This window comes from Hyperolius riggenbachi, chromosome 4 (assembly GCF_040937935.1).
Source record: "Hyperolius riggenbachi isolate aHypRig1 chromosome 4, aHypRig1.pri, whole genome shotgun sequence".
Lineage (NCBI taxonomy): Eukaryota > Metazoa > Chordata > Amphibia > Anura > Hyperoliidae > Hyperolius > Hyperolius riggenbachi.
The window spans coordinates 378,884,539-378,908,641 of NC_090649.1; the positions used below are offsets into that span (position 1 = coordinate 378,884,539).

The following is a 24,103-nucleotide window of genomic DNA, read 5'->3' on the forward strand; positions in this document are numbered from 1 at the left end:
GAAAGGAAATCTCAGTATCACTAAATGTATAGGTCAGGAAGATGTTTCTTTCGTTATTGTTTAATTCTCCCACAAATTTATGAAGTTGGCTCTCACTGCCCTTCCAGACGACAAAAATGTCGTCCACATATCTTAGCCAGAGGGCGACGTGCTCCCAGTACCCACGCACGCCCCCAACCACGAACCTCTCCCAGAAGCCAAGGTGTAGGCAGGTGTAGGACGGGGAGCACGCCGCCCCCATAGCCACGCCCCTTTTCTGTCTATACAGCTCTCCCTTAAATTCAAAATAGTTATGATCTAATATCAGCTTCATCATATCAGCAACAAAATCAGAGTGACCCTGCTGTTCACCATATTTCTTTTCCAAATAATAGCCCAAGGCTTCCAAACCTTTTTGGTGAGGAATGGACGTGAATAAAGACTCCACGTCCAGACCTACCAAGAGCCAGCCCTCCTCCAGATGCACACCGTCGATCGCAGCCAACACAGCCTTTGTATCCATCACAAAGGATGGCAATTTTTGTACTATATCTTTAATTTTAAGCTCCACAAACTGAGCCACCTTCTCAAGAGGGCCCCCGTTACCTGACAATATCGGTCGGCCAGGAGGATTGGTTATATTCTTGTGGGTTTTTGGCAATATGTAAAAAGTAGGGATTGTATATATATCTACTTTTAAAAACTTCATCTCTCTCTCCAGCAGGATACCATCAAGGTAGCCCCAGATTATTTTATCATTAATTTTATCCATCAGTTCTTTGAATGGATTTCTATAGATCCTTTCATAGGTTAATTTGTCGCTCAATAATCGTCTTACTTCTTTTTCATACATATCCTTACTCATTACTACTACATTGCCTCCCTTGTCACTTCTCTTAATTTCTATTTCTTTATTATTTTGTAGCTCATCCAAAGCTTTCCTTTCTAAACTGCTCAAATTGTCACCTCCTCTTTTCTTCCAATTAATCAATTTTAGATCTTCTGCCACTAAATCCATAAACATAGCTGTGTATTTATAGCTACTCAATGCGGGCATAAAATTAGATTTAGGGCGTAAACTGGTGTGCAGAGCGGGGGGAGGTTCTCCATACTCTACCTCATAGAGAAGGTCACTCAAATCAATTTTGTCAATATCAATTTCGGCTTCCTGGCTATCGAGCTGGGCATCTGCAGGAGTGGTGGCATACATTCTTTTTAGGAGAACACGTCTTAGAAAAAGCTGAATATCTTTGTACGTTTCAAATTCACAGTTAGCTTGTCTAGGGCAAAAAGATAGGCCATGTTGTAAGACACTAATTTGTGGCTCACTTAGGGGTATGTCTGTTAAGTTAATCACCTCAAGATTTTTATTTGTTACCTGGAGCAACCGCTGGCTCTCGCCTGATTCCCCCGAGTTTGCATGCCTTCTCTTCTTACCCCGCTTGCCTCTTCTTCTATGCCTAAAAAATCATCATTTTCACTGAATTCCTCATTGCCACTATTTCCATTATTCCCATTCTTTTGGGGTCTTTTCCTATTTTTCTTCCTATTTTTATTTTTATATCTATTGCTGTTCTTCCCTGGTTTCTTAAGGATCCCTGATTTTCCAGACCCCCCACTTTCTTGTCCTGAAGATTCCCCGGCTGATTCCTCAGAGGTGTTATCCCAGCCGACCCTTCTGCCTTTCCCTCTCCTTAGGCCATATTTTTGGCCGCTTAAATTAAAGATGTCTCCACGTTTATAGTCCTCTACATCTCTCATGAATTTCTTATCCTTGTTATTTTTAATTCGTTCATTTTCTTTTTCAACAATATTTTTAAGTTTGGTATTTAGATCCTCAAAATTGGGATCATCTTTGAATTCATTAAGTTTCAAGGTACTAATTTCAAGTTCTTTTTCAACATCTCTAAATTGTATCCTTTCCTCTTTAACGAAGATTTTCATTATACGGATCCCATGTAATTTGCATTCAGTCTCCCATTCTGGGAGCATACGTAGGGTCTGCAGATGCTCGGCTGGGGCTACCCTCTCCCTAATGCCCCGGGGAATAATCTGTTTATCTATATAGCGGTCCATCCCTTAGATTTCCCACTTTTTTTTAATAAATTTGATAGATATCTTTTGGTGTTGTCTAAACAAACGAACCAGAGTTAATTTAGCCTCATTGGCTACTTCCACTTGTACTTCGTCATAGACCTGTTGCCGGAGTCCTATATGTGTTTGTTGAAAATACATACACACACTGGTTTGACCCCGGCTGTGGTGGACAATAAAGACTACCTCGGCCAAGAATCGTGACTCAAACCAGCATGTGTACAGCGGCTGCTTAAAGGGATACTAAAATGCGGCATTTCTCATATCCTTGGAGATGTGAATACACCTGACTTCTACAAAATAAACACTCATTGCAGAAAACCTTACAATATTGACTTACTATTTTAACCACTTCAGCCTACAGCTTCGAAAATCTTATGCATCCGAGCAATGTTCACCTCCCATTCATTCGCTAATAACTTTATCGCTACTTATCAAAATTAATTGATCTATATCTCGTTTTTTCTGCCACTAATTAGGCTTTCTTTAGCTAGTACATTTTGCTAAGAGCCACTTTACTGTAAATACATTTTAACAGGAAGATTAAGATAGAAATGGAAAAAAATCATTATTTCTCAGTTTTTGGCCATTATAGTTTAAAATTAATACATGCTACAGTAATTAAAACCCATGCATTTTATGTGCCCATTTGTCCCGCTTATTACACCATTTAAATTACGTCCCTATCACAATTTATGGCGCCGATATTTTATTTAGAAATAAAGGTGCATTTTTTCAATTTGCGTCCATCACTATTTACAAGCTTATGATTTTAAAAAATTTAATAAGATACTCTCTTGACATGTATATTTAAAAAGTTCAGACCCTTAGGTAACTATTTATGTAGTTTTTTTTTTTTTTAATTGTAATTTTTTTTATTTTTTTTTTAATACAAAAATGTATTTGGGTAATTTTAGTTTGGGAGGTAAATAGCCAATTTTAGATGTAATATAATGTATTTTTTATTCAATACAGGTATGTGGGTGCAGTTTACTATTTGGCCACAAGATGGCTACATTCAAAAAATTCCTGGATGCGAACAATGTCGCATCTAGGAACTAAAATGAAGAGAAGAAGTTTCCTGGGAGCAGAAATACCACGCTCTCTGATGAGAAAGCGTCGGTATTTCTGCCGGGGACTTAGATCGGTGAATGGGAATTATATTCCCATTCACTGATCGGGGGGGCAGCGGGAGGCAGCGGGAGCGCGCGCGGGCGCGCGCCCGATCGCGCGCACCACACGGCTGCAGCACCACTGCCTATCTGGACGGATATATGCGTCCAGATATAGCGAAATGGTTAAAAGTTGACTGTTTTCTGAGCCAATCACACATGCAGGAAAATGAGAATCTCAACATATTTCACCCCCAGATGGTGGACTGTTGGTAGGATTCCAAGGAACAATCATTTGAATCTTAAAGAGGAACTCCAGCCTAAACTAACATTCTGTCATTAAAGGGACACTGTAGGGGGTCGGGGGAAAATTAGTTGAACTTACCCGGGGCTTCTAACGGTCCCCCGCAGACATCCTGTGTTGGCGCAGCCACTCACCGATGCTCCGGCCCCGCCTCCGGTTCACTTCTGGAATTTCAGACTTTAAAGTCTGAAAACCACTGCGCCTGCGTTGCCGTGTCCTCGATCCCGCTGATGTCACCAAGAGCGCACAGCGCAGGCCCAGTATGGTCTGTGTCTGCGCAGTACACTCCTGGTGACATCAGCGGGAGTGAGGACATGGCAACGCAGGAGCAGTGGTTTTCTGACTTTAAAGTCAGAAATTCCAGGAGTGAACTGGAGGCGGGGCCAGAGCATCGGTAAATGGCTGCGCCAACACAGGATGTCTGCGGGGGACCATTAGAAGCCCCAGGTAAGTTCAACTCATTTTCCCTCGACCCCCCTACAGTATCCCTTTAACATCTGCTAAAGATACAGCATGCTGGATCTTTAGCGATCCCCGAGCACAACCTAATTGCATTGTTCTCCCCTCTCCTCCCTCATCCCTGCCAGGCGACGGTGCTCCCCTCCTGTGAGTACAGAGCTTTAAACCACAGTTCCCCAAGGCCCACCAACAGTACATGTTTTGTAGAAAACCACAAACATGCACAGGTGGGGTAATTAATTAAACCTGAGCCTGAGATCTTCATCTCTCGTGAATATAGATGGTCAATGAGATGCAAAGCGCAAAATTATCTGGTAACCCACGGGATGCTAATGGAATTACTGCTAGTGCTCCCCCTGTGGTAGTAACATTAAAATTGCTATTTTTTTGTTTTCCTTGTAAGTGGATTCATTGTAAAATGATACATCTATTGACAGTGAGTCTAGGTTCATAGTGGGACCTTGCGTTGTGATGCGACATTAAAGTTTCAATGCAGCATTACAACGCAACGCAAAAAAAGAAGGTAATGCACATTAATGCTGCGTTACTGTCACATCCAGTAGATACAGTGGAGTATACGGACAATGAAAAGTATGTTTCCCTGTATCTGTTAACGTCTGCGTTTAGAAATACCGCACTGCAGTAGTGCATTACCATAACGCAGTATTTATAACACGACTTTAATGTCGCACTGTGAATGTCGCAAAGTGTTAACATTGCATTGTGGTGGTTATCACTTTATTAATGCAGAACAAAAATGTCCCACTGTGAACGTAGCCTCAATGTATGTTTCTATTTCATTTATTTAATAGAAACACGCACATAGAACACACACAAACATATTACACATGTCAAGATGTCAAGGTCACTTTCTGTGATTGTATGTCGAGCGCTGCAGAAGTAATTATCCATAATACCTAAACGTTCTATTTATGATAACTGGGTCAAGCAAAAACTGTGCCATATGTATGACCACATACAACTAAGCATCCCTAAGGAAGAATTTGTCTTATGAACAGATGCGTAAACTCTTGACTTCCAGAGGTCTGCTCATACAGAATGCTTTTCACCTAAACTAGTAGCCCTCATCAGTCATTCACCCAAACAGAACTGCTTAAAGGGAACCTAAACTGAGAAGGATATGGATTTTTTCTTTTAACCTTCTGGGCGTTCTGATTCCCCTGATTCGCCCAATTTGTTTTTAATATCATGTAGCTAGCCTAGCGCTAGCTACATGATTCTCCCCGTTCAGCTCCTTCCCTGCCACCCTTCTGATCGCCGCCGGCGATCACGCCCATAAGGAAATCCCGTTCTGAACGGGATTTCCTTGAGGGCTTCCCCCGTTGCCATGGCGACGACTGGAGTGACTACACAATCAATCGATTCCGGACTCAACCCTTGCGTGAATAATCTTCAGAATTTATTGTAATAATGTATGCGGTTATACAGCAGACAAAAAAGCACAACGTTTCGGGCTACATGCCCTTTCTCAAGTTTCTCAAGCACTTGAGAAAGGGCATGTAGCCCGAAACGTTGTGCTTTTTTGTCTGCTGTATAACCGCATACATTATTACAATAAATTCTGAAGATTATTCGCGCAAGGGTTGAGTCCGGAATCGATTGATTGTGTATGGACTGGATTATGATTGGAGGCTTGATGGACCTCCTACGATGATCTGTGACTCCCCAAGATTAACAGAGTGATTCCTGAGGTCTGTGGACAACCCCCGTTGTGTTTGACGACTGGAGTGACGTCATCAACGTCATGGACATTGTGACGTCACAGGGACTCCCGATCCACCCCAAAGTGCAGCCTGGCGGCGATTGGCCAGGCTGCACACGGGGTCTGCGGGGGGGGGCCCTCTTTCGCCTCGGGTAGCGGCGGATCAGCGGCGAGCGGCGGCGATGGGGTAGGACACGCAGCAAGCAAAGTGCTTGCTGCGTGTATTAAAAAAAAACAATTATTGAAATCGGCCCAGCGGGGCCTGAGCGGTGCCCTCTAGCGTCTCTGGACGAGCACAGCTCGTCCAGAACGCTGGGGAGGTTAAAATATTACCAGTTGTCTGACTCTCCTGCTGATTCTGTGTCTATAAAACTTTTAACCACAGCCCCTGAACAAGCATGCAGATCAGGTGCTCTGACTGAAGTCAGACTGGATTAGCTGCATGCTTGTTTCAGTTCTTTGATTCAGCCACTACTGCAGCCAATGGGATCAGCGGGACTGCCAGGCAACTGGTATTGTTTAAAAGGAAACATTCATATCCCTCTCAGTTTAGGTTCACTTTAAGGGAACATTATAAAACTGTCACTAGTAGAGCTGCTGATCTTTTAAACGGCTACAATATCACAGTGCAGTTTTAGACTTGATATTCTTACTGCTTTCAAAATGAATTACAGCATGAGCTGTAAACCCTGAAATTCTTAATATGCACAGATTCTCCTGTTTAATTATTCTCCCCCCCCCCCACCCCCATCAGAAAGAGCTGATTATTATGTCTGTACAGAGATTAGGGTATAGTCCCAAAAGGTGAGTAAACCTAATGTGTGCAGACAGCATACGCTAAGCTTACTGGCTTTACACTATCTATGAAGCGAGTTGTGCTATAACAGGCAACATAGGTGTGGCATTGTATAAAGAAAGTTAAGGTGCAAATACTTTTAGCGATGATGGGCGGATTTGACCAAGAGACTGATTTCTCTCTGAGTGAATCTGATCAGAGAGAGATCTGTCAGCTGCTCATACACCGCAGGGCAATACCCGATCAATTTCAGCTTAAATTTGCTTGTGAATTGTCCTTATGACTCCGCCTCTGCCGTTGCTGCCCCCCCTAGTGTAAATGTAACCCCCCTAACCACCATGTCCCCAACCGCAGCCCCCCCCCCCCCCCCTTGTGCATGCATTTATCCTATCGAATCGGATGGTCGATTAGCCACCAAGTCGAGTGATGTATGGGGGCACCTTTACGCTATGTTGCTAATTTGTTAGTTATACATTTGGCAACATTCTGTGAATATACCCCATTGTTCCTAAAATCTAATTTGCAAAGTAATGCTATCTTCAGCAGCTGCTCAGAACTGCTCAGACTCACTGGAATTGTTGTTGAAGCAAAATGGCCAAAAGTAACATTTCCTATTTGACGTCAGAGTAGGTTTAGTTATATAACTTTATAAAATGATGGCAGCTTGTAATCTTTCCCAAGCTGTGTGGTGTCGCAATCAAACAGATTGGATATGGTTTGAACAGATTGTTTAGTTGGACCGTCTTCCGGTATTGGTGATAATATTGCATAAAGATTGTGCTTTCACATGCTAATGCGCCATAGGGTGTCATTATTATGATCAACTTGATGGAGTATATCTGAAATCTGACATATATTCATATTTTTTATTAATAATAAGCATACATTGATATATATATATATATATATATATATATATATATATATATATATATATATATATATATATATAGGAATGCATTATCTACCTATTGTAAAGTACAACTGGTTTAATTTTTATCAATATTTTCAGTGCCAGATCTGATGATTCTTTCTGTTGGTAAAATGCACATTGATATGGTAGTCTAATAAAGTAATCTGGGTGTTGCAGTCACTGAATCCAGTAGCTGGCAGCAGCCTTGTTTGTTTTATCCAAATCCACTGGTCTTTGGAGGCTGCTGCTGGAAGAAGTGACACGTTTTATTTTAGCACCAACGGTCTCTAGTGGTGGCAGGAGGAAGGCTTATGTCAGTAAGGTAACAGGCATCTGCCAGCCCCGTGGCTGGACGTCCCAAAAGACTTTGAAAAAAGGGCCAGATAACAATGATGTTTAAAGCTGTTTCTCCATAAACTAAGGTCAGTCTGGTAATTGTGCACAGAAGACTTGAGACACGCTGCAGAGCGCTATGCTGACCGTCAGTGCTGCATTTACTCGCATTAAAGTTGTGGCAAATTAGTTTTTCGAAAAATTGCCACTGCGGCGATTTTAATGCAGAAAAATGGGAATGTATTTTAAAAACCGCTGAGGCAGCGCTGATGGTCAGCAAAGCACTCTACAGTAGTGTCTCAAGCCTAAATTCACTTTTTTCATATGCTCATTTCAGAGCCTTCTGTTATGCTGCTGCTACCCTTTGGAACACCTTACAACACACAATTAAAAGACAGCTCAAACCCTGGAGACACGTAAACCCAAAAATAAAAAGCCACCCTGGCATTTAACTTCTTTTTTTTTTATCTGTCACACTTTCATACACCTACCTGTGTATTGGACTGAGACACATCTTCTAACTCTGAGATTGCTTTACAACTGGTATTGTCATTTTAAAACATAGCATAGTTTGTCATGCAGATAGTTGGGCAGATTTCTCAGTGTGTTTTTTAAATACTTGATGTAAAATGTATCCACATTGGCTATCATTCATAAAAGTGTTGTCGGTAATGAGTATCAGTGCGGGAAAACACCGCTGTCGGTATTTTAGACTTCTGGGTGGTCATTCATAAAAATGTTGCCTGTTGCGATACAAGTGCGGAGATTTTCCGGGAAAGGCTGTCGGTAGGCTGGCGGTAAGCTTGCGAAACCAGAGAAGCTGCCAGAGTCCCTCCGTGTGCTGCTCTCTCTGCTGCTGCTTGGGAGGTTTGTCTCCATTCACTTGTATGTATTCCGCATGCTTCCTAGGGAGCGGTAATCCCCCGTCCGCATACCACTTGCTCTAATGTTCATGAATTAACATTTTGTTACTTTTTCTAGATAATCAACGCACAAAGCGGTAATTTATCGCTCTGCCAGCTTTTCATGCGGAAACAGCCTTTATGAATACACATTTTGCAAAGTGGTCGGTAAAGTCAGCTGTTTTCAGCATTTCCGCATGCGGGAATGATTATGAATGATAGCCATTGGATTTGTTTTCAGTGTTCAGATTAGAATAATAGAGCTCATCCAGAAGTGTTCTCTGATAGTGGCAGTGAGTGTGCAGGTGGCAGACTATGTAATCCATCATGCTGAGGTATAATTAGATCATGTTATTAAACATATACATCCATAAAAGCCAAATGAAACACTTTGTCACATTTATTGTTCATTATTTTTGTAATCATATTTTGACATTTCCCCTCTAACATGAAATCTGCTTCCCAGAAATTGTATACTAATGATTGCTTTATGAGAAACTTTACTGCAAAGAGACTATAATGTAATTGAAATGATGGCTGTCTGACAGATCTAGTTAAAGCCTCTGTCAATCCTGGTGCCTTCATGCTTCAAAATTGTGTCTATATAGCACTTTTGCTACGCTGCATAGTCTGGCAGCCTGATAGAAAATCATCCGTTTTATACAGCGTTTTTTGTAACTCAAATATGTCACCATACTGCGCTATACACATATATCTGCAGGCATGTAGACGTGCCTTGGAGATGGCTTTACTAATTCCTTCAATGCATTGTAGGATGACTGCCAGAGATCCCCCCTTCCCCAATGTCATGATTCAAAATTGCATTGAAATCATGATTTTATTCCTGTGAATTTGATGTAAATATGATATAATAGCTGTACATGTACGATGTGGATGATGAATCTGTTTGTTGGCAAGCAACACCATTAGTCAACTAGTTGGCTCTTGATCAAGCTAGAATGTTTTACGCTAAGTGTTTGTATTAAGCCTGAGGGCTCTTTTCCACTATGAAATGCGATCGCGATGACGATCGCGATCGCAAACGCATTTCAATTTCCACCATACGATTGTGATTGAGCTACTATACTCATTATAGTACAGCTCAATCGCATTCAAAACGCGGCAGGACGACGATTGCACTTGGACCAAAATCGCATCGCAATCAGATCGCAGTAATGGAAATTGCTGTTGCTGTTTCCATTAGTTTAATGTACCTTGCGATCAGAATCAAATCGCAGGGTAGGGGAAAAAGGCCCTAACTGCCAGATATCTTCAGCACTCTTGCCCAGTTTTCTGATATCTTGTCTGATCGGCAAACTGATCAGCTGTGTACATGTAGTACTGATTACTTTAGGGACTCTTTATTCGGGTGCCAAATATCAGTAATACCCCTGATATTTCCTTTTAGGGTGTCTCTTTCTGACCCACTTGTATCCCCCCAACTTATCTTAGCCTAACCTTACCATCCTTGTAGTACTAATTGTTGTGGTGACTCTGTATTCACCGTTCAGTCCGAGCAGAATTTAGATCAATTTTTGCTGCAAACTGATTCAAATTACAACCATGGAAGTTTGTTGCATCACAGATTACCAGCAGATTAGATCATAGTAATCAAATCTGACGGTAATAATTGATGCATGTATGGCCAGCTTTAAAGTGTACAGCATTATTCCATCTCTAGCACTAAACATGCCAACTTATACTGCTGATTTTTGATTGTGAATTTAGCTAGGGGAAGAGCAATACAGGCAGATTTTATTTATATAAGTAGATGTTGAATATAGTTTTTTGCTCACTTTTAATGTATCATCCCATTTTATTTTACAGAACAAATCCCAAGGATGTTTATCACTGTCCTGTGCTCAATAGTTTACATACATCCTGAATCTGCACTCTCTAATTTTGTTATGTTGTCATAAAGTCAGATTATGGTGCTGACCTTCACAGATAAATCTCTGCTGTATTTGGCTATTATTATGGTAGTAAACACAGCTGTTCCTGTAATTGTCAATGTTTCAGTTATGTACTGTCCAGGTACATAAAGAAAACATGTTTTGCTTATCTATGTAGAGCCTGCAGTCTAACAAAATATTATTATTTATTGCTAGAAGCGCACAGAACAAATGCTTAATCAAAAACAATAAATCTTTTTTAATATGAAAAATATGTTTTCCTGAAATGAGTGTTGTGTTTGGCTCCAACATGTTATATAAATTATATATTCTTCATAAATTTGTATAAAAAAAACATATATTAGTTTGGCTGTGCAACAACTGTGCTAAGACATTTGTAGTAATCATTCAGTTTTGCTTTGTGTATCCTAGGTTAACATTGTAAATTGTTAAAATGGGGAAGAAAATTAGATATAAAGCCCCCCTATAAAATATAAATGCTATAAATGCTGAGTGAATGTTGAGATGCATTTATAGGAACCCTTAGAAATTCACTTATGCTGCCACCAATGTACATAAATTGCCCTTGGAATAGGAATTTTCCTTTTAAAGAGAGTCTGAAGCGAGAATAGATCTCGCTTCAGACCTCATAGCTAGCAGGGGCATGCGTGCCCCTGCTAAAACGCCGCTATAGCGCGGCTTAACGGGGGTCCCTGTCCCCCCAAACCCCCTCCGAGCAGCGGGGGAGCGCTTCCTGGTTGGGGCAGGGCTAACCGCCGCAGCCCTGCCCCATGCGCGTCTGTCAGACGCGTACCTCCGCCTCTCCCCCGCCCCTCTCAGTCTTCCTTCACTGAGAGGGGCGGGGGAGAGGCGGCGATGCACGTCTGATAGACGCGACTGGAGGCAGGGCTGCAGCCGTTAGCCCTGCCTTCAGGAAGATCAGCTCCAGCGACCTTTTTCCGACCCAGGTTTGCGGGGGGTGGGTTGGGGGTGAAGGGACCCCCGTTAAGCCGCGGGATAGCGGCGTTTTAGCAGGGGCACACGTGCCCCTGCTATATATAAGACCTGAAGCGAGATTTAGTCTCGCTTCAGTGTCTCTTTAAGGTAGTCACATGACATACATCCCATAATGTATACCTGATCCTGCAACTCTCTTGTGCCCCATGATATAATGACAGGGAACAGGGAATTCTGTTTCACCCAGTATAAAAAAGGATTGGCTGACTTGACTAGAAGATGAGGTGACATAAGATAACCCATAAGTGAAACAGAGCCCGTTGTTCTACAGCACAGAAGGAGCAGTGCTAGTTAATAAAGTAGATTACATTTGATTGGTCTCTAAGGTCATTATCTGTTCGGTATGGTGGATAGGACTCTTTATTTTTCTGTGCTGTAGTCCCAAGCTGTGTACACAGGGCTAGATGAAATTTAGCCGCACTGGCCTATAACTACCGCCTCTGCTGAGAGTCCAGTTTGTGTGTACAGCAGCCCCCAACCCCCTAAGCTAGTGATCAGCCCGGGGGATAGCTTTGGCTGAGAGTGTTCTTCCCATTCACCCAACTCCCTTATGACGTCACACCTGCTCTGCTCTGTTGGTCCCTTGCCCCACCTCCCATGGCAACAGAACATGTCACTAGCCTACTGGCTAGCTTTTGTACTGCCTCTGCCCTGCAATGTCACCCGTGGGACCATTTCCTAATCCTTGCCGGGGGACATGCCTCGGAGGCTTGTCAGAGGCTTGATTCCCTGTTTAGGATACCTTTTGTATGGTTGCCTTATTTTTGTGTGGGTTTCCATCAAGTGTTCTGATTTGTTGTCACATCACAAACCCATACTAATAGGCTTATTGACCCTACAGGATATCTGTGATATAACTGTGACTATGGTAGTTTTTTTATGAGGGTTCCCTAAGTTGACTGCTGCCTAGTTTAGGGGCTCAAAGAAGATTCCGGGTCATGAGTTTTCCTTGACTTCCATGTAGAAAACATGCTGGAGAGTTCTCCGATTTTACCTGTACACTCGGTTGCCCTCTTTGGTTTTACAGAGACACAAAGTCACTGTTGTCCAGTGTGTCCATTGACATTCGGATCGTGTTTGAATGTGAGGTTTATAAGGTCATTTTTAGACCCTTGGTCCATTCTTTACTCTTTATCAGCTTATCTCTTTCGTTCTCTCAATACAGTCTCATACTGTGGAAGCTTCCTCATGTTCCCACTCCATCTTCCAAAACATTTCTTAATCTGGTTTCCCTGAGCCAAGTATGGAAATTCACAGTAATTCACAGCTAGCCATAGTAGCCCAAGGGTGTTTTTTCTTCTACACTTCTTAGCACCCTTCTATGACTGTTGCTGGCTTTAGATCTATGGCAGGTCCTTGGTAAAACATAAATTCACACCTTCCCCATGTATGCAAACAGTAAGTAAAATAAGTGTATTCACAAGACTGCTTCGTTTAGTGCTTTCCACCGCTTTAGGACTGAACTAGTTAAACTCTTAAATGAAGCAGATTTGTTTTGTGGAATATTTGCCTAGGGCTATCTCTCATTACAGGCACAAGGGAAAAATCTATCAGTTTGACTGATCCTTTGGGACACACGATAAATAATCTTCTTTTAAAAGCATCTGTTTCCTCACACAGAACAGATCCCACAGATATGAACATCATTAATAATCAAACAAGCAGCTACACAGATTCCTAAATGGCACCACAAATTCTGAGCTCAGCTCCTGGGTTCTGGGGTTCATGCCAGCGTTAAGACAGACTTCATTGTAGTAAGTTATATTTTATGCTTGGCTGTAGACGTTTCAGGGATTGAATGTGCTGCTCATTCAGAGATAATTCCGAATGATAAATTGTTAATTGGTGTACTCATTTCATTTGCTGTGGTCACATGTAACAAAGCTATAGCGATTATTCTGAAGCCTTCACAAGTATTTCATTTATGAAAACCACTCTGTATGTTTTTTGGTTCTGTTTTGGTATTTTCTATTGCTGCTTGTCTTTTTGTTCATCATATTCGTGATGTATGTAATATTGGTCATAAGCTAGCTGCAGCAGTTGTAGTTGGAATGTACAAGGCCTTGTTCCCACTGCATGGAATCCAAAAGACTTTGCCAGGATATAGTAAGACATTATGTATGGTTCACACTAGTTTGTTATATGTATTGCTGAATCACAAATGCACTCCATGCTAATTGTTTTGTGTGCTTGCGTCAAAGTCAGTGGAAGCATATGTCTGCGAATTCAGTGTTATTTGAGCATGGTGGCTGGATAGTGTACTGGTTAAGGGTTCTGCCTTTGACATGGGAGACCAGGATTCGAATCCTGGCTAGGTCAAGTACCTATCAGTAAGGAGTTCAAGGCAAGACTCCCTAACACTGCAGGGTGGTCTCTTGAGCGCGTCCCAGTGGCTGCAGCTCTTGAGCGCTTTGAGTCCGAAAGGAGAAAAGCGCTATACAAATGTTCGGATTATTATTATTATTATGATCTTCTCAATAGCCAATCACGTTTATTCTCCTAACACAGAATGCAGCTGCATGTTGCAAATTAAAAAAAATACGCTAAAATTGCAAAAACGCACTCTATTGTACCCAAAATTACACTCAGAAGGTGATAAAAAAATCAGACAATTGCATTGGTAACAGGCCCTTTTCTGCTTTATTTTAGCTACATGCTTTGCAAAATAAAAAGAAGTGCATGTGGCTGGGTTTACAGTGCATGATTAAGAAAATTATTCTGATTAATCTGTTCACTAGTTTATCCAACTCATCAAATTTTATGATGGCAAAACTTCATATGTGAGTCAACTTAGACAGATCCACTCAGTGTTAAAGCAAATAGGATCTGCTCATCTTGTGAGCCGGAATTCGCGCATGCACAGTACGGATCTGCTCATCTTGTGAGCCGGGACTCGTGCATGCGCAGTACGGATCTGCTCATCTTGTGAGCCAGGACTCGTGCATGCGCAGTACAGATCTACTCATCTTGTGAGCTGGGACTTGCGCATGCACAGTACAGATCTGCTCATCTTGTGAGCCGGGACTTGCGCATGCACAGTACGGATCTGCTTCCTGATTCATGGAAGCAGACATATTGTTTACAGCCTGTGCTTTCAGATGGGCTTATCTGCTTATCTTCCATAAGCAGTCATGTAACACAGGGGTAGATCAAATCACAACTAGCTTTTAGACACAAATGAGGGGGGATTACACAGGCTAAACTCTTTAAATACATACAGGGTGCATTTCTGTTATGTTTTCCTTGTGTCCTGTGCAAGAGTTTAGGTCCACTTGAACTGTGCATTTGTCAGGCAGTTCAGTCTCTCGTCTGCTGGCCACTGAGCACCTGCATGAAATTGCAGCCTAATGGCACCCGGCAGCAGCAAATGTTTTATGTTGCATTTGAGCATGGCCTTTGCCACACTCAGATGTGACTCAATACCATGGTAGTCTCTTTACTGATGCCTCTCCCAGCTAATGCCCAGCCAATGCATGGGAGGAGCTGTGAATTCACTGCCTTCATGGGCCATGTATGATGCATTTTAACACGTTCTAATTTATCTTACACTGTTTAATGTATTTAGCTGAACACACTCAAGCAGTGAGGTTTCAGAGGAACACGTTTTATTATTTCTCTCATCAACCCATTATTTATGCTTATACTGTTTACAGCAAAGAGTAATTTTTATTAAGCCTTTCATTCTTCAACCACATTACACAAGGAAATAAACCACAAGGGTAAATGATATTGCTATGTGAAGATAACTTGATTTAAAATGTCTGCGTCTAGCCACCTTCAGGGTTGTCATTCTTCAGAAAACTCATTTCCAATGCACAGGAGTACTGTAATCACCCCCGCAGTAACCATGGCTGACAACCATTTCAGTGCAAGGGCTAAGCTTCTAAATTAACCTAAAGGGATATTTTAAGTGGAATGTAGTTACTTGACAAATAAACAGGAAAAGTGTTTGTTTGTTTTTTTCTTTTTGCTGTCTTCATAAACTGTTGATTTGAATTGGAAAATCACACAGCAAATTAAATAAACTGCAATTCAGAGCAAGTCGATATTAAATCACAAGAAATATGCTGAAACCTATATACAATGTATTACGGTATGCCAGCTATAGCTACTGCAAGTTTTTACACCTCATTTGCCCCGATGCATCTTTGTGCAAATAATCATACCAGTGTGTGGGCTGAATAAAGTCTTCATGCTAAAGCTGGCCACTAACAGTTCAATTTCTAGCGAAAAATCGTTCGAGCGATCAGAAATTCTGATCGGACGAAAAATCGTTCACTACACCATCAACTAACCAATCATTGCTTCCTATCTATCACGACCACCAAGAAAATCCAAATTTTCGTTCGACGAAAATTCATTCGGGCGACATTTTTTTCACTCGTTCATAATCGATTGTGTCCACCAATGGAGATTATTTACAACCAATCCGATCAGAATTTGTGATCGCTTGAACGATTTTTCGCTAGAAATTGGACCGTTAGTGGTCAGCTTTAGGCCTCTATTCAATTCCATTTTCTCCTATGTTTTCACCTAGGTAGTATTTTCACACCTGGGGCCATATGCAATTCACTTTTTCTCCTGAGGTTTCTCCTTTTCAACATAATTTTAAAATAACTTTTCAGCTCTTTGCAAGTGAAAAAATATCAAAAATTAGATGAAAAGGTAGTATAAAAATTATTTTGAGAATCTTTTTGCATGCTGGTGGTTTACAAAGCATTTTATTTACAAGGCGTGAAAATATCACCTAGGAGAAAACTCGGCAGAAAAAGTGAATTGCATATGAGCCCCAGGGCCCATATGCAATTCACCTTTTCTCCTGAGTTTTCTCCTAGGTGATATTTTTAAACTTGTCAATAAAATGCCTTTACAGCCACTAGAAAGCAAGAGAATACTCAAAATAATGTTGATACTACTTTTTCACCTTCTTTTTTGGTACTTTTTTTAAATTGAAAAGTGCTGGAAAGTTATTTTAAATTGAAGATGAAACATTGGGCCCATATGCAATTCACTTTATCTCCTGAGTTTTCTCCTAGGTGATATTTTTATAACTTGCCATAAAATGCCTTTTAACCCACCAGCAAGCAAGAAAATACTCAAAATAAATTTGATAGTACTTTTTGACCAACTTTTGGGTACATTTTCAAATATAAAATGCAAAAAAATTTGTTTGACGAGAAGATGAAAAATTTCTCATAGCAGATAACTCAGGTGAAAAAGTTAATTGCATACGCACCATTATCTCCTAGGAGAAAACTCAGGTGAAAAATGTAATTGCATATGACCCCTGGGCCCATATGCAATTCACTTTTTCACCTAAGTTTTCTCCTAGGTGATATTTTCACAACTTGTAAATAAAATGCCTTTTACACTACTAACAAGCAAACAAATACTCAAAATCATTTTTATAGAACTTTTCACCTACTTTTTGGTACTTTTTCCATTGCCCCAAAATAACCATATGAGGTTATGTCACGGGATATTTTTAGTGGAGGTCTGTGAGTGTGCCTTTATCAGATAGGAACATATTCCAGTCTACCTAGAACAACACATTCCAGAATATTTTCTCACTGGCAGGTGAGAAACATCAGCTACATCAGCTCTTTTTATCCTAATATAAAGGATTACTTTAGTCAAAGAAATATTACGAAGGAACAGAATTGGCTAGTTGCAACAAATGTTAACCCTCTGAAATATTGGTTGTCACTACTTGGCTTCTTTTCTGTGAACTTTGTGGCAAACTCGTTTAAGTGGAACTGAAAGCCATTAAATGGAAGGACACCATTTTTATGAGCTTGGCCCTATCTAGCTAGCAAAGGTCACTTAATAGGAATATTCAGCAGTATGTGCTGTGGAAGGTTGTGATATAATCTGTATGGGGCTAATGTAATAAAGAGACTAGTTTATCTTTGTACTTTCTTGTGTTATTCATATGAACAAGCAAATGTGATGTATCCTTAAACATGCAAGACCTGCCCGGTCACTTTACCTGTAACTTTAATATAGCAACTTTAAAAGCCTCCACACATCTTTATTATACAGTACATATTATTATACATTATACATGTGTGATAAATATGTGATATAGGTTGGGAAGGTGAGACTTGAGTTGCAGACAAAGCGCTGCAGGAAAAGTATTGTCCTTTAGCTGTTTGATCATTAACAATAATTATGGGGTCACATGATCGGAGACCATGCCAGTAGATCCTCAGTGACAATCTGGGTTATGAGTAGGGATGATAAGTGATCATCCAAATACAAATAATATGCAAATACCTCCAAGTTTCTGCAAAGTTTATGCAAATATAGGCAGCTTGAAAATGGACCAATTAATTTAAACTTGGTGGGACTTGATTGGTCCATTTTCAAGCTGTGTATATTTGCATTAAAAAAAATGCATACACTTGGAAATATTTGCATCTCTTTGATCTAGGGATAAATAGGGATTAGTTATAAGGCTGGAAACGTGAGCATATTTATGGAGACAGCTGTGCACATGGGACTAAGACAAATGTGCTGCAAGAATTGCTATGTGTCCCCAATGTAAAGAATCAGATCATTTTCTGCTGGCACTTTCCAGTCTAAGTGGTCCATACATGTTTTATATATTTTTCATTCATTTTATTAATTACAACCTTCCAGTTAAAATGTCAGTGAATTTTGCACTTTTTATGTTTATAAGTTATGTGTGGAACATTACTTGCATCTTTGGATAAATGCATCTTTTAATACAATATAAAAAGATCTGTAGTTTTATTACTGCTAATGCTAGTGAAATATTGTAGCTTCATAAAGCATGACCTAAATATCCACTAATGTACCCTACGGTTGTGACACCAACGTCTGATTTCATTAATAAAACTAGATGTTCTCAGCAGCAAGCTTTGTACATAAGTCACACAGCTGTCCCATGAGCTAAAGATCCACAACATAACAGTCAGTGCAGTTGTCAGATGATCACTGTGTTGAGTGCAGCTTCTTTGGAGAAGAATCAAGCTCTGGGTGGTTGGGAGCATGTTTAGTTTGGGTATTATGTTTAACTAGTGACCTTAGCCCGCTTAAAAACGCACACCCATCGCGCACCCGCTCACACGACCGCCCCTTCTGGCCCCGTCTTCTTCTGGCTCTCGGCAGTGTCTCTGCGTCTTGTCCCTGCACATGCGCAGTGCTAAAAAGCACTGACACTCGGACAGACGGGGGGACACTTGCCTATTATTAGGTAGGATAACACAGCACTAGATGTTTCTTTTTAGTGGGGTATTTCAGTTGAACTCAAACTGCCACCATGAAAAATTCCTTTTAAGTAAATTTTTTTTTTTAGAAATAATTTACAAATGAAAAGATATATGTACGTGTGTGTGTGTTTTCTTTACTATATATTTATATATATATATATATTTTTTTTACTTTTTTAACACACATGGTTACCCAGATCAAATTGCGGCTCTTTGTCTATAGTTTCTATATCTGAAGTCATGTGATCTAATCTGTGTAAAATGGACACTGTTTTAACTCAGTTCCATATCACGATTGTTCCATTTCCTTTGTACTTAAAGTAATTCCAGCATTTCACATCAGTTGTTAATGTGATGCTGTTTTATGTCAGATTACAGCTCCAACAAAAACAATCAGATTAATAGGCCACTTTATAACTACAACTCTTAAAAGGTGAGTGGCTTTCCTTAAATAACATGGCTGCAGTACTTTGAGGCAACAGTCAAAATATATAATGTAAATATAAGTAAAAATAACCTCACACATCTGCGGTTCAAAAACACTCATGCCAGTATGAACAGGCTGTGCTTACCTGCTTTGCATCAACTAGGAGATGGTTATAAGGGAGTGGTCTGGATGTTTGGGGACAAAGTACCACCCGGCTACTAAGTACCACTCGGCTACATCCAGGTCAGATAGTGGACTGCATTGGTCTGCATTTATCCACTTTTAGTCACCTCATAATTGCCATTAGCCAGTTTATGTAATTAAAAAAAACACAAAAAAGAGAACCAGATCTTAGTTACAAATAAAACAACACAGATCTGTGAAAAAAAAAAACACATACCTATGAAAAGGCATTCTATGTTAAAACTTTTACTATTTTAAGTATTTAAACCAGGATAAAACTCTGACATAACATTCAATAATGATATTTGTTTATGTGCAAAAGTAATATTGTCTGTAAACGAATTTAAAGAGAGTCTGAAGCCATTAAAATACTGCTTTTTACTGGCTATTTATGTTAAGCAATATGAGCAGTGCTGGAATGCCGCATTCCTGCGGCAGAACGAGGTCTTTACACCCCTTATCCTGGGGCAAAATTCCACGACTTTCCAGGTCGTGGATTTTGCTGCCTGGGAAGGCAGAGCTTTGCGCTGTAGCTCTGCCTCTACTGGAGTCAATCTCCGTTGATCTCTGCCTCTCCCCGCCCCTTTCTGTGAAAGAAGACTGGGAGGGGCAGGGAGAGGCGGCGAATTGCGGAGATTGACTCCAGTAGAGGCAGAGCTACAGCGTAAAGGAAGCGCTACCCGATTTTTGCCCTGTGGATTTGGGGGGTATAAAGACCTTGTTCTGCCATGGGAATGCGGCCTTTCAGCACTGCTCATATTGCATAACAATAATAGCTAGTGAAAAGAAGTATTTATTTTGGCTTCAGACTCTCTTTAAAATTCTTAAAGTACAATGTATATGCTCTGAAAGCTGCCATTGCATTTTATTGCATAGGTACTATATGTATACATTACAACTATATGTATACAATAATTTCTCATCCTGCTTCTGCTAAAGGCCCATACACGCACCTGACTTAAGTCGGTTGAGGGGCCGATAACAACCACCTCAGCTGATAATCAGGTGTGTGTACGGCGGCTCCCAACCCCCGAGCGATCTTCCGGGTGGATCTACTCACCCCCAGCAATGCCGGTCCCCAACCGATCCCATTGTTTGTGATGTCACACTCGCAGCGCTAGTCCCCCCCCCCCCCCAAATAGCAACACAGCGCATCGTCAGCTACACAGCTGACACGAATGTGCAGCCCGGCCTAACTATGTAGCCCAAGGGGGTCAGGTTCTGATGCCCACCGGGCGACATCCATCAAAGGTGTTTAAGCACCTTTAGTGTGCAGCTGAGATACAGCACTACCAGGAATGTTTACTAATAGTTGCTGAGGAATTTAACCACTTCCGGATACCGGGTGGTTTTGCTGATCGGTGCTGCGTGGGCTCTCCAGCCCGCAGCACCGATCAGCTAGCAGCCAGGCCGATCAGACTTCCCCCCTTTTTTCCCCACTAGGGGGATGTCCTGCTGGGGGGGGTCTGATCGCCGCCGGCTGCTTGCGCTTGCACGGGGGGGCTCTCTTCAAAGCCCCCCTCCGCAGCGCTTCCTGGCCGCCTTCCCCTTCCCTCCCTCTACCTCCCCCTGTGAGCGGCACAGGACGGAATTCCGTCCTGCGCCGGATAGGATAGGCTTCAGCCTATCAGGTGCCGGCGGTCCCCGGCCAATCAGAGGCCGGGGATCGCCGATCTCCGCCACGGCGCTGCTGCGCAGCAGCGCCGTATACATGTAAACACCGGGGAAGATCTTCCCCGTGTGTTTACATTTACCCTGCGAGCCACGATCGGAGGCTCGCAGGGTGTTCACGGAGACACCCTCTGTGAACTGACATGGAACGGCCGCTCATACGAGCGGCCGTTTCCATGCAATCCACTTCAGGATTCAGGGGCGTAGTTAAGCGTACGCCGAATCCTGAAGTGGTTAAACAATGTAATCATGTCCTCAGCATCAAATAAGCTTTCCACTGGAAAATAAAAAAAAAGAGTTTCATGCCACTTTAAATACATATGCCATGTAATGAGGATTTCACATGCATCTACAGTATGTGCCCTGTTAGCATGTGTATGAACACAATATGTATATTATAGTAGCTTTTTCCATTCCCTTCAAGTAATCAAGGGAAGATTCCAAGAGAAATCAGGATCTCCAATTTGATCCAGACCCTCCAAGTAATGAAGGCACTTCTTACCGTAGTACCTCCGAGTACATTAGGATTATGTCCCAGTGCCAAATTTCTATTAGAAAATTAAATGTATAAAAGCAGTGTACTGTCTTTACTGCTACACAGTAGTCTGAGCAAAAGAGGAAATTCCAGTTCTACCTAAAATCGCCTATATACCTCACTGCTGTCAGCAGGGGGAATGGATAATAAATAGTTAAGGTGTTTGAATCCAAAGTATTCCGAATACCACAAAATGCAGAGTCTAGTATTCATTTTGGATAAGTTCAGGTCATAGCTGCTGCTTTTCTGATGTCACGGCATTACCTTTCAGACCTTTAACATTGACCTTTAATTTGAAAAACCTTTTGGAAAGCTTTTGAAGTTTACCATTTCGAACCATTTCTTTGAGGATACCAACACTGCCAAACACCTTTTTTTCCGGTGAAAATAAACCTCTAAAATTAAATACACTAAACAAAAAAAACCCCAGTGTATACACAGTGTGAATTGTTTATATAATTTAGTACGCATTTAAGTCTGTACAGCAAATATTTTAAGATTCAAAGGCCCCCGATCTGATTATATAAAATGTAATGACATTTAAGCTGCAGTTGTTCTTTTGTTCCGCTGTTAATGTTGGTATTAAATATTTAAGAATATTGTTCCCAAATGGTGTGTAATAGTTATAGAAATATATTGTGAACTGTTATGGCAGTGTTTTGGCATAACAACTAATAATATAACATAATTCCAATTATAGCCCTGTTGTTTCTGATATTTTTATATTTCTGTGTGCCAAGGGTAAAATTGCAACAGTATTGTTCCTGCATAAGATATTCAATTTTAGAAAGTGTAAGAACTATGTATCACCCGCAAATGTTCACTTGCAGAACACTTAAAGGGGCACTATGGCGAAAAATTGTAAAATGTAAAATATGTGCAAACCTACACAAATAAGAATTATGATTTTTCCAGAGTAAAACGGGCCTTAAAGAGTAACTGTCAGGCTGCAGAAGCTAATTTAAACCTCTATTCTCCTGTGTTAAACAGTTTAGAAGGAAGCCCAAAAGCAATTAGTGAAGATAAAAATCTCAGTTACCTTTGATGTGTGCTTATCAGCAAGTCTGTTATTCTTAAGAAGACGCAAGCCGCATACCATACTGCAAAGCATTCTGGGGCTCTCCCCTCGGCTGCTAATGAGACGTTACAGCAGCTTGTAATCGCGTAGCACTGATAAATCTCGGGCAGAGTACACTGCAGGAGTCAGCTATTGTTCCTAGCCACATGGCTCATTAATATTCACTGCACACTGTGTTGTTCAAGTACAAGCTTATCTGTGATCAGGAAGCAGGCAGGACATGACGACACATTTGACAGAAAAACATGGAGCCTGCCATGAGCTGTCAGGAGCATCTATCTCTGCATATACTATATACAAATTCTGTGAAATCCAAACGTGGACAGTGAAATGCATATGTAATGTAAGTACAGCCAATCTTTAGCTACTGATATATGTGTTTATTTTCTCTGAGACCTTATACCTAACAGCTCCTCTTTAAATTACTTTGCTCCTATGTTGCTGTCACTTACAGTAGGTAGTAGAAATCTGACAGAAGCGACAGGTTTTGGATTAGTCCATCTCTTCACGGGGGATTCTCAGCAAGGCTTTTATTCTTTATAAAGATATTCCCTAAAAAGGATTTAAACAATGATGCTGGCCAGCTTCTCTGCTCGCTACACAGGTCTATGACCTGTAGGAGAAAGCATGGGAAAAGTAAGAACTTTTTCAATACTTCCAGTAACTGGAAGCCATAGGGCAGATGGTCTTGAAATAGACATCTGCCAAAGACCTAGGATGGCGTGGCACAGGATGGCTGCAAGATGCTCCAGGTAAGTTAAAGTAAACCTTAAGTGCGCACCCAGAGGGGGAGATTAAGCTGTCATATGACAGCCGACATCTCCCCCGAGTGATCAGCAGCCATCGCGTATGGCTGCTGATCACGTGATCACTCCGATCGCCGTCCGATCGTAGTAATCAGTTTGACAGCTGCGGCAGCAGGGGGGAAAAGAAGAGGATCCACTCACCTCCCTGCCGTTCCCGCGACGATCGGCGCCCCCTCCGCTCTGGCCGGCATCTCCGCTCCGTCTGACGTCAGCGCCGAGTCGTGGCTTGATGACGTCATCAAGCCGCGACCCGGAACTTATCGTCAGACAGAACGGAGATGCCGGCCAGGGGAAGAGGGTCCCGTGCGGCTCATCCCTGGAGCCTGGAAGGTGAGTGAAGGCTGCTGGCAGAAGGGGGGGGGGGCACAGGCCACCATGGGGGGACACAAATACAGCCAGCCACAGACGGGATTCGGCCGCCTGACTCCCCCAAACGCGCGCACCCCCCTCCCGTGCAAAATGCCTGGTCCTTAAGGGGGGGGGGGGGGGGTAGGCGGCCGGTCCCGAAAAGGTTAAAGAGAACCTGTCACGAAAATCTTAAAATGTAAAACACATACAAATAAGAAGTACATTTTTTCCAGAGTAAAATGAGCCGTAAATTACTTCTCTCCTATGTTGCTGTCACTTACAGTAGGTAGTAGAAA

The 24,103-nt window shown here is 41.6% G+C and overlaps 1 protein-coding gene across 10 annotated transcripts in view; it reads left to right on the top strand.

Moving 5' to 3' along the window:
* The window catches only part of UTRN (utrophin), an 863,547-nt gene that overhangs the window by 507,513 nt on the left and 331,931 nt on the right, over positions 1–24,103 (top strand). The window contains exon 1 of one of the 10 annotated variants that reach the window (XM_068232101.1): positions 13,212–13,278. The exons of the other annotated variants lie outside the window; for them this stretch is intronic. The gene's annotated coding sequence lies outside the window, so the exon portion shown is untranslated. Of the gene's footprint in view, positions 1–13,211; positions 13,279–24,103 lie in introns of those variants that run through there. 10 annotated transcript variants of the gene reach the window in all.